Genomic DNA, 14,105 nt, shown 5'->3' on the forward strand with positions numbered 1-14,105 from the left:
TCTCCCGAATACTGGATACTGGCCTTTGTTCTCAAGAATATTGATCTTATTCTTAATAATTTTCCTTTTCTTAATCTGTGAAGGCATAGATTGCGACGATAGATCAAATCCCATCCGGCATCCTGAGAAGCATTTCTGCGGGTGCTCTTGATATCTGAGACTGGTAAAGACGCCTCTATCAGTTTATGTTTTAATGAATACAAGTGAATTTATACTGATTTCCGAGCCAAAAGCTAGGATCTACAAGCCTGAAACAATTTTGTATTCATCGAGAGGTCGGCCAAGAGTGTACTTCTTAACTTTGATCATTGATTCTGGCAATTATGTTTAAAATTCTTGCCGAAACCCGGGATCGAACCAGGGACCTTTAGATCTTCAGTCTAACGCTCTCCCAACTGAGCTATTTCGGCTTGTTGATGACGTGAGTACATGTTTATGATAAGCTTAAAGTCGAAAAGTAAGTATCCCTGTTTTTGATAAGGTTAAAGTCAAAGAATAAGTGTCCCTGTTTCATTGATCAGAAACGAAGAAACAGACCAGGCTCCAACTTATGTGTCCAATAGTTTGGAGCCACATAGACAGATTGCGCACAAGTGCACAAATCGATACACCAGAATCTTCGCGAAGGGGCAGTTTCATTATTGCGAAGTCACTAAACGACTAGAAACGGGAAGCGATGTGTATAGTGATTCGTTTTGTGCTGGCAGAATCACGGAACCTGACAACATGGAGTTAAAATAAATAATACGACAAATACCGATGAACGGAATACAGACGCAAGATCGTGACAGTAGACTGTAAGGTAAAGGCAGTTTGTTTCCTCCTATACGTTTTCATTCCTTCCCTGAAGGAGGATGCGGGCATCTTAGACGGTGACGCCGTCGTTCAGGCCGGGTGATTTGTTACGGTGAAGGAGATGTGCGGTGAAGGTGAGGGGGTAGGCGGCCGTGGCCTATACTACGAACTGTCCCGGCATTCGCCTTAGTGCAGGAGAATGGAAAACCACGGAAAACCATTCTCAGGACAGCCGACGGGTGCCCCAGGCCCGTCTCCCCAACGCAGAGGCGGGGAGCCATGGTAGAGCCGTGGCCAACTTTCCTCTGCTCAATTGGCCGGTCAAAGTACAGAGCATATGGGACAACAACCCACTCTGCATCTACCGACCCAGTTTGTTTACCCGAACTGAGAAGGACACTGCCCTGGAGGCGGTAGGGTGGGGTCCCTCGCTGCGTCCGAAGGAAAAACCTACCCTTGAGGGTAAATAGATAACGAAGACAGCACGTTTTGCTTTGTTTGTGTTTTTTTATAATGGACTTGAGACTGTTTGGCATCTCAAATAATAAATTGGTACGGAATCTGCCACCTGGACGACAGACGTAAAAATGCAGATTGATTGAATCCCTTCGTAGCGTAATGGTTACCGCTATGAACTGTCGTCCTCTTCAGCTCAGGTTCGATTCCCAGCCCTATAAGTGATTTAGGATTGGCAGGTAGGCTGGAATGCGGGTGGAAAGGTAGCTACACGTAGCGCTAGGCTGAGTAGCTCAGGCGGTGGAACACTAGCCTTCTGAGCTCAAGTTGGCGGATTCGATTCCAATTCAGTCCAGTAGTATATTTTAATATATTCGAATACCTAAGCCTCGCGTCGATAGATGTATTGACACATTAAAGAACTCGTAAGGGACAAAATTGTGGCACCTCGACGTCTCCGAAATCCATGGAAGTCTTTAGTGGGACGTTAAACACTGGGGAGTGTGTCTTGAAGATGCTGCACTACTTCGAGGAATAGATGCAGGAATTCCCATTTACCTTTCACTAAGCTGCCACATTCCCTGAATCAAAATTAAACTCCTGTAGTAATCTCATTGCTTCGTCCTTTTAAACCAAGCAAAACAAACGCACAGGCCGTGTAAGCTTTTGACGGAGAGGAACATAAAATGTTGCTCTCTTTGTAATCTCGTCACTAAGAGGGAGAGAGTGGTCAGCTCCCTTTGTCCTCAAGAATATTGATCTTATTCTTAATAATTTTCCTTTTCTCAATCTGTGAAGGCATAGACTGCGACGATAGATCAAATCCCATCCGGCATCCTGGGAAACATTTCTGCGGGTGCTCTTGATATCTGAGACTGGTAAAGACGCCTCTATCAGTTTATGTTTTAATGAATACAAGTGAATTTATACCGATTTCCGAGCCAAAAACCAGGATCTACAAGCCTGAAACAATTTTGTATTCATCGAGAGGTCGGCCAAGAGTGTACTTCTTACTTTGATCATTGATTCTGGCAATTATGTTTAAAATTCTTGCCGAAACCCGGGATCGAACCAGGGACCTTTAGGTATTCAGTCTAACGCTCTCCCAACTGAGCTATTTCGGCTTGTTGATGACGTTAGTACAAGTTTATGATAAGCTTAAAGTCGAAAAGTAAGTATCCCTGTTTTTGATAAGGTTAAAGTCAAAGAATAAGTGTCCCTGTTTCATTGATCAGAAACGAAGAAACAGACCAGGCTCCAACTTATGTGTCCAATAGTTTGGAGCCACATAGACAGATTGCGCACAAGTGCACAAATCGATACACCAGAACCTTCGCGAAGGGGCAGTTTCATTATTGCGAAATCACTAAACGACTAGAAACGGGAAGCGATGTGTATAGTGATTCGTTTTGTGCTGGCAGAATCGCGGAACCTGACAACATGGAGTTAAAATAAATAATCCGACAAATACCGATGAACGGAATACAGACGCAAGATCGTGACAGTAGACTGTAAGGTAAAGGCAGTTTGTTTCCTCCTATACGTTTTCATTCCCTCCCTGAAGGAGGATGCGAGTCTCTTAGACGGTGACGCCGTCGTACAGGCCGGGTGATTTGTTACGGTGAAGGAGATGTGCGGTGAAGGTGAGGGGGTAGGCGGCCGTGGCCTATACTACGAACTGTCCTGGCATTCGCCTTAGTGCAGGAGAATGGAAAACCACGGAAAACCATTCTCAGGACAGCCGACGGGTGCTCAGGCCCGTCTCGCCAACGCAGAGGCGAGGAGCCACGGTACAGCCGTGGCCAACTTTCCTCTGCTTAGTTGTCCGGTCAAAGTACAGAGCATATGGGACAACAACCCACTCTGCATTTACCGACCCAGTTTGTTTACCCGAACTGAGAAGGACACTGCCCTGGAGGCGGTAGGGTGGGGTCCCTCGCTGCGTCCGAAGGAAAAACCTACCCTTGAGGGTAAATAGATAACGAAGAGAGCAAGTTTTGCTTTGTTTGTGTTTTTTTTATAACGGACTTGAGACTGTTTGGCATCTCAAATAATAAATTGGTAGGGAATCTGCCACCTGGTCGACAGACGTAAAAATGCAGATTGATTGAATCCCTTCGTAGCGTAATGGTTAGCGCTACGAACTGTCGTCCTCTTCGGCTCAGGTTCGATTCCCAGCCCTATAAGTGTTTTAGGATTGGCAGGTAGGCTGGAATGCGGGTGGAGAGGTAGCTACACGTAGCGCTAGGCTGAGTAGCTCAGGCGGTGGAACACTAGCCTTCTGAGCACAAGTTGGTGGATTCGATTCCAATTCAGTCCAGTAGTATATTTTAATATGTACGAATACCTCAGCCTCGCGTCGTTAGATGTATTGACACATTAAAGAACTCATAAGGGACAAAATTGTGGCACCACGACGTCTCCGAAATCCATGGAAGTCTTTAGTGGGACGTTAAACACTGGGGAGTGTGTCTTGAAGATGCTGCACTACTTCGAGGAATAGAGGCAGGAATTCCCATTTACCTTTCATTAAGCTGCCACATTCCCTGAATCAAAATTAAACTCCTCTAGTAATCTCATTGCTTCGTCCTTTTAAACCAAGCAAAACAAACGCACAGGCCGTGTAAGCTTTTGACGGAGAGGAACATAAAGTGTTGCTCTCTTTGTAATCTCGTCACTAAGAGGGAGAGAGTGGTCAGCTCCCTTTGTCCTCAAGAATATTGATCTTATTCTTAATAATTTTCCTTTTCTCAATCTGTGAAGGCATAGACTGCGACGATAGATCAAATCCCATCCGGCATCCTGGGAAACATTTCTGCGGGTGCTCTTGATATCTGAGACTGGTAAAGACGCCTCTATCAGTTTATGTTTTAATGAATACAAGTGAATTTATACCGATTTCCGAGCCAAAAACCAGGATCTACAAGCCTGAAACAATTTTGTATTCATCGAGAGGTCGGCCAAGAGTGTACTTCTTAACTTTGATCATTGATTCTGCAATTATGTTTAAAATTGTTGCCGAAACCCGGGATCGAACCAGGGACCTTTAGATCTTCAGTCTAACGCTCTCCCAACTGAGCTATTTCGGCATGCTGATGACGTGAGTACAAGTTCATGATAAGCTTAAAGTCGAAAAGTAAGTATCCCTGTTTTTGATAAGGTTATAGTCAAAGAATAAGTGTCCCTGTTTCATTGATCAGAAACGAAGAAACAGACCAGGCTCCAACTTATGTGTCCAATAGTTTGGAGCCACATAGACAGATTGCGCACAAGTGCACAAATCGATACACCAGAACCTTCGCGAAGGGGCAGTTTCATTATTGCGAAGTCACTAAACGACTAGAAACGGGAAGCGATGTGTATAGTGATTCGTTTTGTGCTGGCAGAATCGCGGAACCTGACAACATGGAGTTAAAATAAATAATCCGACAAATACCGATGAACGGAATACAGACGCAAGATCGTGACAGTAGACTGTAAGGTAAAGGCAGTTTGTTTCCTCCTATACGTTTTCATTCCTTCCCTGAAGGAGGATGCGGGCATCTTAGACGGTGACGCCGTCGTTCAGGCCGGGTGATTTGTTACGGTGAAGGAGATGTGCGGAGAAGGTGAGGGGGTAGGCGGCCGTGGCCTATACTACGAACTGTCCCGGCATTCGCCTTAGTGCAGGAGAATGGAAAACCACGGAAAACCATTCTCAGGACAGCCGACGGGTGCCCCAGGCCCGTCTCGCCAACGCAGAGGCGAGGAGCCACGGTAGAGCCGTGGCCAACTTTCCTCTGCTCAGTTGGCCGGTCAAAGTACAAAGCATATGGGACAACAACCCACTCTGCATCTACCGACCCAGTTTGTTTACCCGAACTGAGTTAATAAACAGCATCGACGGTTGCAGTGTAGGTGGTGATTTTTCTTTAAAGGCAGAGAGGGGCTGGTCCCCATTGTCGGCTGTCCTGACAGTGGTTTTCCGTAGTCTTCCATTCTGCTGCACTAATGCGTATGCCGGGACAATTCCTAGTATAAGCCACAGCCCCCCAACCCTTTGATGTTCATCACAAATCTCCCGGCCTGAGATACAGCTTCACCATCTAGGAGGCCCGACTCCCCCTTCAGGGGATGATTGAAAACATTCAGTAGTGGTAGTAAAAAGCAGTCCACTGTATTGCATGAACTTTAATAAAAAAGAAAAACGTAGGAGAGGGGAAATAATTTCTGTCCAGTTCTCCTGTCAGGTCAAAGTCACACGAGGGACATCAAAGAAATCAAAATTTAAAGCATCACGTGTTCACTCAAAAGATAAGGGACGTTGTAACGAAATAATGCTGTGTGCCAAAGAAGACCATGCGCTGCACAAGATACGCAAGAATTTTGTCACGACTGAATATTTTATTTCTTTTCTGATCAGTCTTTGAATGGAGAAAAAGTCCTAGCACTTGGTAGTACGTACAGAAGCTGGAGTTACGTGAAATCTCTCTCGTGTATTGTATTTGGAAATGATAAACGAGTTGAAATTTTTACATCGTTTTACGTATTCAATCTGCCTCTGTGGTGTAGTGGTTAGTGTGATTAGCTGACACCCCCGAGGGCCCGGGTTCGATTCCCGTCTCTCTCACGAAATTTCAAAAGTGGTACGAGAAGTGGAAATGGTCCCACTCAGGGAGGTCATCTGATTAGAGGGGGTTTGATTCCCATCTCAACCATCTTAGAAAAGGTTTTCCGTGGTTTATTACTACTCCTCCAGGCACATGTCGGGATGGTACCTAACTTAAGACCGCGGCCGCTTCCTTCTTTCTTCCCATCCCCCTCATGGCCCCTGTTCAGTATAGAAAGTGAGGCCTTGTGGGTGAGGTTTTTTTCCTCCTCCGTAGTTATATCCCTGACCAAATGTCTTAGGTCTAGGACACTGACCTTGAGGCGGTAGAGGTAGGATTTCTTGTTGAGTCCGTGGGAAAAACCAACCCTGGAGGATAAACGGGTTAAATAATACAATTTATTCATGTTCAGCTTTCCAGCAATTATCAAAAATGTATTGAACAGTAGTGAATGATGTGAAAAATTAGAGATGCATGCTTTACAAAATAGCTTGTTTTGTAGTTTGTTATAACGCCTAGTTTCTTAAAAGAGGGCAGCACAGCAAACTCAAGATTGCAAGCTCGCAGTCTATTATCTCTATTATTGACTCCAGTTTCCTGCCGAATATGTTTTCTAGTGGATTTATCCGCTAATCACTGGTGTACGTGGACATTTTTTTAAAAAAATATGCCAAAATTAATCAATTTTCACAATCATTATTATTCCATTTACTAGAATATTTTAATTTTTCTTTTGTTTTCTAATATACTTCGTTGAGAGAAGTCAAATTACCCCTCACTCGTCTCTATGCAACATCTACGTGACAAGTGGCAAGTGACATCCTACCGCCATAAACTTCCTTCAACTGTACGGCCATCTTCTGATGGCGTCATGCGCATTACGTCAGCTATCGTGGTCAAATCTTGACATCGATGCTTTAAAATAAAATACAAACCGTTCCCGTATAAATAACACTTTTTGCCAATTATAACTTTTTACGTTCGCCGGAGACTTTAAATTCGAGGGACATTTCACGTCAAAAGAAGAAGGATAAATAAAATAATCCCCCCTTACAATTTCTATAACATATTTTCAAACACTCTGTCAATGTTATATATCACAATTCAAAATCAAATTACTGGATTACTAATACTACCTTAATCTCCACAGCCACCAAATCTTCTTAATTATCGGTTTCGATGAGCCATTAATGCCTCGTTCAAAGCAGTGTGATACTGCATACTCTACCAATGGCGTACCGATATTGAGTCAGCTATATGGGCCGTGGTCCCAGCTCTTTGAATCAATTTTCAGCAGTCCGTAAGGCTGAAGTAAACTTATAGTTTGCAGGCCATTACGCTACTATAGATATGATAATCATAACCGCGTGTCCTCTATTTGTACACGAGGTTTCTAAATCACAGGGATTCCTTTTATTCCAAATATCTCACAAAAATTTGTCGGAATTCTAACCGCGACTTCTCTGACTGTAAACGTTCTTCATTTTCTTCATCATCTTCTTCTTCTTCTTCTTCTTTATCTGTTTACCCTCCAGGGTCGGTTTTCCCTCTGACTCTGCGAGGGATCCCACCTCTACCGCCTCAAGGGCAATGTCCTGGAGCTTCAGACTCTGGGTCGGGGGATACAACTGGGAAATATGACCAGTACCTCGCCCAGGCGGCCTCACCTGGTATGCTGAACAGGAGCCTTGCGGGGGGGGGGGGGGATTGGAATGGATAGACAAGGAAGAGGGAAGGAAGCGGCCGTGGCCTTAAGTTAGGTACCATCCCGGCATTTGCCTGGTGGAGAAGTGGGAAACCACGGAAAACCACTTCGAGGATGGCTGAGGTGGGAATAGAACCTAACTCTACTCAATGGACCTCTCGAGGCTGAGTGGACCCCGTTCCAGCCCTCGTACCACTTTTCAAATTTTGTGGCAGAGGTGTGAATGGAACCCGGGCCTCCGGGGGTGGCATTAATCACACTAACCACTGCACTGCAGAGGCGGACCTGACTGGAAACCACCTCTCTATAATGCTCAGTATTTAGCCTACTTTACAACCACCACATAAGGTTTTCAGTATTCACCGAGTAGAGTATATTTCAGCTTAACAGGCTAGATTTACTAGACTTCCCGCTCTATATTCGGGAGGCGGAGTGGCTGGTCCCCACGGTCCTTAGTATGGTTTTCCGTGGATTTCCGTTCTGCTGCACTATCGAGAATGCCGGGACAGTTTCCATTATAGGCCACAGCCGCAACCAGCTTACCCTCTCCGCAAAACACATCAGCGATATAAACGACTGGGAGACCCGCCAAAGCCTGTCTCCAGCAACACTTTTACAAGACTGCGACTTGTGAGTGCGTGTGAGTTCACTTCGGACCATTGGCTGCAAAAATCACAGATACACAAGTCCTTAGACAGATTTTATACCGAGCGAGTTGACTTAGCGGTACAGGTCGTTTAGTTGTCGGTTCTAACTAGAGCCCTGCATAACCGAGAATGAATACCATAGGTTAAATTATCAGTCTGACACCCGGCTGTATCGGCAACCCACCGAACGTTCCTGTGAAGCTCGTAGGCCTATACTACAACCGAGTAACCTGCCAAGTGTGTTTGCCGAGAAATCATACCACCGCCGCCACCACCACCAGTACCTTTAATACCGGATATCACGTCCCCTTACATTGATGCATTCCTGAACTCATCTTGGAATACTACGTATCTGCGTCTGACGAAAGTCGCGGTAGTTTGTAGGTATTGCACGAGTAACAGGTACTACGCTCTTAACTGCAAACATCAGTCCTGACAGACAATGCGAGCTCTCTGAATCAATGCATATTCATCATCGAACTGATCATTATGTAGCACATACAGTAAATGTGTAACTAAGGCACAATTGCATGACCACTTTGAAACTTCAAGGCAGCCCCTCAATTCGTAAGAGTCTTCGCGGACGGAACAGATGTTTATTGTCAATCCTTGAGACTTGAGATAGACGCATGCGCGACAGCCATGCTTACCCCCTCGCACATCTTACCCCGCAACCACATGACTTCTCGTCAGACGACCATACTATCCGCTGTGTCTCCGTGGCTCAGGCGGCAGTGCGCCGGCCTCTGACCACAGGATTCCATGGTTCAAATCCTGGTCAGTCCATATGACATTAGTGCTGGACAAAGCGGAGGCATGACAGGTTTTCCTCCGGGTACTGCGGTTTGCCCTGTAATCTTTCAATCCTGCAACACTCAGCAATATCATTTCATTTAATCTCTCAGTCATTAATCAGTGCCCCAGAGGAGTGCGACCAGCTTCGTCAGTCGGCACAGTTCCTATCCTCGCCGCTAGATGGGGCATCATTCATTCCATTCCTGACCCGGTTGAATGACTGGAAACAGGCTGCGGATTTTCATACTGTCTGCCATATTATCATGGTAGAGTTGGTCCATATTTTCCAACTTCTCAATGGTGACTCCGCATAGGTATCGCATAGTGGTTGGTGTGTTGTTACGTCCATAAACAGCCTTCTTAACTTCATCCCAGGTATGTTCAATAATGTTCACGTCGGGGAAACACGGAGGGAACTCGAGTCGAGTGATATTGAGATTGAGAAGGAAGTCATTGATAAGAACCGCACGACGAATGCGCACGTTATCGTCCATTCTCCTTCAAAACGCTGTCGCTATGCGTCGGAGGATGTCGTCCCTCTATCGTATAGACGTGACATTGCCCTAAGTGACTAAGAGTGGTGTACGGTGATCCAATATAATGCCACCCCAAGGCATCACGGAACACCACCTTGCTGCACATACTGGACAGTGTGTCTGTCGGTGAGACATGAAGCCTGACCTGATTGCCTCGAAACACGTTGCTGACGGTCCTCATAAACAAGACTTCTGCGACAGTCATCGCTGAAAAGGACTTGATGACAATTCTAAAGAGACCATTCAGCCCGTCTGTTCCGCGCCTCGTGATATCTAGGTTTGGAAGCTGGACCTCGCCATGGGCGTCGAGAGTGATGTGTCTCGTGCAACCTGTTTCTCACAGTTTGAGTTGAAACACGGTGACTTGTCGCTGCCCGAACGTCGTTATTTAGAAGGATGGCTTTGCGTTCAGGGTTCCTCCAATCTGAAACTAGAAAGTAGCGGTCATCGAGTGCAATCGTAGTGCTTAGACGACCTGTGCAAGGCAACTCATCACTGGCCTGTTTCCCTGTACTCCTCTGTACCAACCACATCACTTTGATTACGACCCCCATGTCAAGCAACTGCTCTTGCTGACTATCCTTCTGGACATAATGTGATTATGCGTACATGTTCACATGTCAACATGGCGCGTCGTGCCATAACAGAACTACAACTTTTACTGAAATATTGCCTCCCATTTGAGCGTGGGGTTCTGCCTGTGGGTTGGTTGTATGTTACAAAAAGGTGCGACCACATAGAGCCCTACGAACAGGATGGTCGCTAAGTGAACAGAAGTATCTTCCTTTGTTGACAATGTGACTGGCCACATAGAATTCTGTGCGCTACGTTAGCAGCTAAGTGAACAGAAGTATCTTCCATTGTTGACAATGTGACTGGCCACATAGAATTCTGTGCGCTACGTTAGCAGCTAAGTGAACAGAAAAGTATCTTCCTTTGTTGACAATGTGACTGGCCACATAGAATTCTGTGCGCTACGTTAGCAGCTAAGTGAACAGAAAAGTATCTTCCTTTGTTGACAATGTGACTGGCCACATAGAATTCTGTGCGCTACGTTAGCAACTAAGTGAACAGAAAAATATCTTCCTTTGTTGACAATGTGACTGGCCACATAGAATTCTGTGCGCTACGTTAGCAGCTAAGTGAACAGAAGTATCTTCCTTTGTTGACAATGCGACTGGCCACATAGAATTCTGTGCGCTACGTTAGCAGCTAAGTGAACAGAAAAGTATCTTCCTTTGTTGATAATGTGACTGGCCACATAGAATTCTGTGCCCTACGTTAGCACCTAAGTGAACAGAAAAGTATCATCCTTTGTTGACAATGTGACTGGCCACATAGAATTCTGTGCGCTACGTTAGCAGCTAAGTGAACAAAAAAGTATCTTCCTTTGTTGACAATGTAATAATAATAATAATAATGCTATTTGTTTTACGTCCCACTAACTACTCTTTTACGGTTTTCGGAGACGCCGAGGTGCCGGAATTTAGTCCCGCAGGAGTTCTTTTACGTGCCAGTAAATCTACCGACACGAGGCTGACGTATTTGAGCACCTTCAAATACCACCGGACTGAGCCAGGATCGAACCTGCCAAGTTGGGGTCAGAAAGCCAGCGCCTTAACAGTCTGAGCCACTCAGCCCGGCTGTTGACAATGTGAGTGGCCACATAGAATTCTGTGCGCTACGTTAGCAGCGTTGCGGAGTGTATGATGCTCAGCTATTTGAAGAACGTCGCACTGGATGGGCATGCGCACTGGATTGATGATGATGATGATGATGATGATGATTATGATTATGTTTGTTGTTTTAAGGGGCCTGCGAGGTTTCATTGCGCACCTATTCCTCGTCCGTTTTTTTTTTCTACTCTACTTACAACTCATGTTATTACCTCTCATTCAGCGCAGTATTTGCTTATTTAAAAATACACTTGATTCTTTAAATTCAACTTCATCACTAATTAACTGCTTTATCAAATGATGTAATTCGCCAAACTTTGTTTTACTGTAAGTTCATGCCATGCACCACTTCCTTTTACGCTTACATACGGAAGTAAAAACAATAGACTGCAGTCGCTTAAGTGCGGCCAGTATCCAGTAATCGGGAGATCGGGGGTTCGAGTCCTACTGTCGGCAGCCTTGAAGATGGTTTTCCGTGGTTTTCCATTTTCACACCAGGCAAATGCCGGGGCTGTACCATAATAGGGAACATGCATGATCCGGGGTTTTAATTAAAAATATGCTAATCTGGTTCAAAATTTCATGCAGAATTCAAAAATGTGGTCAGAATGTACAAATAATAACTCAAAACGTGATAAAAATCTACGAAAATGTCACATCACGCAAGTACGCGATCTCATTGGTCTGACGTCATCGTACAGGTTGACTGAATTAGCAGACGAAATAACACATAGTGTGCTGTGAGAAGCAGGATACACTTCGCGTATTTCTACTTTATGTTAGTGTCTAGTATGGTTAAATTCGAGGTCTATACATTGGATAATAATCTGAGTGGTATATTTTAGACTTAAAATGAATCCTGCGCAGACAGTGAGGCAGAAAACTTATAACTGGTGTAGAGTTCCGATGTGCAATAGCACATCGCATACCATACCAAACAAATTGTTTATAAATGTTCCAAAGACGCTAAAACTAGGGAGAAATGGATTTTGGCGAGCCGGAGAAATGCTGGTGATATATCGGAAAAGTCTACAGTTTATTTTTTGAAGATTTTAACGTAAGATGAATTTGTTTGAATTTTCAAATCACTTTTCCATGTCAGCTGTTCTAGTGGTAAAACTTTAAATTTTAATGTATGATGCTTTATTTAAATGCTTCAATTACATCTTGGAATATGAAAGTAATAAACAGTGCATTAAATAATGTTGATTATTAAAGTATTCTCCAAACCTAACCTATGTTTTGGGTGATACATGTCAAGATAATAAATCAAAGGGGTTATGAACCATTTTGACAGCTCTGATTCTACCAATATATCTTGGCATGGGACAGTTATGTATGTCTTTATTGAAGAGCTTCATTGGTAAAGAAATTTAGGCTATATCTAAATACTCTATAATGTAACAAAGAATAGGCGTGTACATCATGAAAGGAAACAACGTGAATTTAACAAATGTATAACTCTACACAAAACCAGTGCTTGTCTGTTGGGGTCTTATAAGATAACAATGCTCAATTATAATAATTATCATAATATTAATGAAATAAATAACATAATTGCACACAGGTGAAAAAAGTGATGTAGGTGTTTAAAATATTATCCAGCTTAGCCTAAGTTTTAGGTTATACAAGCCAAGTCAATAAACCGAAGGGTAAAAATACCGCGCGAGTTGGCCGTGCGGTTAGGAGCGCGCAGCTGTGAGCTCGCATCCGGGAGATAGTGGGTTTTGAACCCCACAGCCGGCAGCCCTGAAGATGGTTTTCCGTGGTTTCCCATTTTCACACCAGGCAAATGCTGAGGCTGTACCTAAGGCCACGGCCGCTTTGTTCCCATTCCTAGGCCTTTCCTGCCCCATCGTCGCCATAAGGCCTATATGTGACGGTGTGACGTAAAGCAAAAAAAGTAGTAAAAGTCACAGCACCCAAAGACATTCCTGTATTGAGCGACTAAAATGTCACCAGGACACTTTTCTTTCCTGATATGCTCAGCTTGTTAAAAGCCAAATGTAATTAATGTTATTGGCTTCACGTCCCGCTAACTACTTCTACGATTTTCGGAGAAGCCGATGTGCAGGAATTTAGTCCCGCAGGAGTTCTTTTACGTGCCAGTAAATCTACCGACACGAAGCTGACGTATTTGAGCACCTTCAACTACCACCGGACTGAACCAGGATCGAACCTGCCAAGTTGGGGTCAGAAGGCCAACACCTCAACAGTTTGAACCACTCAGCCCGACTTGTGAAAACTAGATGAAGTCATATTTATCTTTATCGTGTTTAACTTTTTCCCTCCACAAAGATATTTAATTCTCTATCATGGGCCCTGGAAGTGGGTAGGCCAGTTGTCCCAACCATAAATATATATTTTTTTGGGAATGATAGTGTGCCCTATTCGCTTATGGGTGCAATAGATTATAGCCCTATAGTACTATGATCTTTCTTTCTTTCCTTCTTTCTTTCTTTCTTAATCAGTTTATCCTTCAGGGTTGGTTTTCTCTCGGACTCGGCGAGGGATTTCACCTCTACCACTTCAAGGGCAGTGTCCTGGAACGTGAGACTTTGAGTATGGTGATGCAACTGGTGAGGAGGGCCATTACCTCGCCCAGGCGTCCTCACCTGTTATGCTCAACAGGGGCCTTGTTGGAGGATGGGAGGATCGGAAGGGATAGACAAGGAAGAGGGAAGGAAACGGCCGTGGCCTTAGGTGCCTGGAGGAGAAGTAGGAAAATACGAAAAACCACTCGAGGATGGCTGAGGTGGGATTCGAAACCCTTCTACTCAGTTGACCTCCCGAGGCTGAGTAGACCCCGTTCCAGTCCTCGTACTATTTGTTTTCAACTTCATGGCAGAGCCGGGAATCGAAACCGGGCCTCCGGGAGTGGCACACATTAACCACTACACCACAGA

The 14,105-nt window shown here is 44.6% G+C and overlaps 3 non-coding genes across 3 annotated transcripts; all 3 read right to left on the bottom strand.

The window, feature by feature from the left end:
• Positions 1–337: 337 nt before the first annotated feature.
• On the bottom strand, positions 338–410 carry TRNAF-GAA (transfer RNA phenylalanine (anticodon GAA)). The gene has a single exon. It is a non-coding gene; the product is annotated as a tRNA-Phe (tRNA).
• A 1,892-nt stretch (positions 411–2,302) lies between these two features.
• Positions 2,303–2,375, bottom strand: TRNAF-GAA (transfer RNA phenylalanine (anticodon GAA)). The gene has a single exon. It is a non-coding gene; the product is annotated as a tRNA-Phe (tRNA).
• Positions 2,376–4,267: 1,892 nt separating this feature from the next.
• Positions 4,268–4,340, bottom strand: TRNAF-GAA (transfer RNA phenylalanine (anticodon GAA)). The gene has a single exon. It is a non-coding gene; the product is annotated as a tRNA-Phe (tRNA).
• Between the last annotated feature and the right edge of the window lie 9,765 nt (positions 4,341–14,105).

Source organism: Anabrus simplex, chromosome 3, assembly GCF_040414725.1.
Source record: "Anabrus simplex isolate iqAnaSimp1 chromosome 3, ASM4041472v1, whole genome shotgun sequence".
Lineage (NCBI taxonomy): Eukaryota > Metazoa > Arthropoda > Insecta > Orthoptera > Tettigoniidae > Anabrus > Anabrus simplex.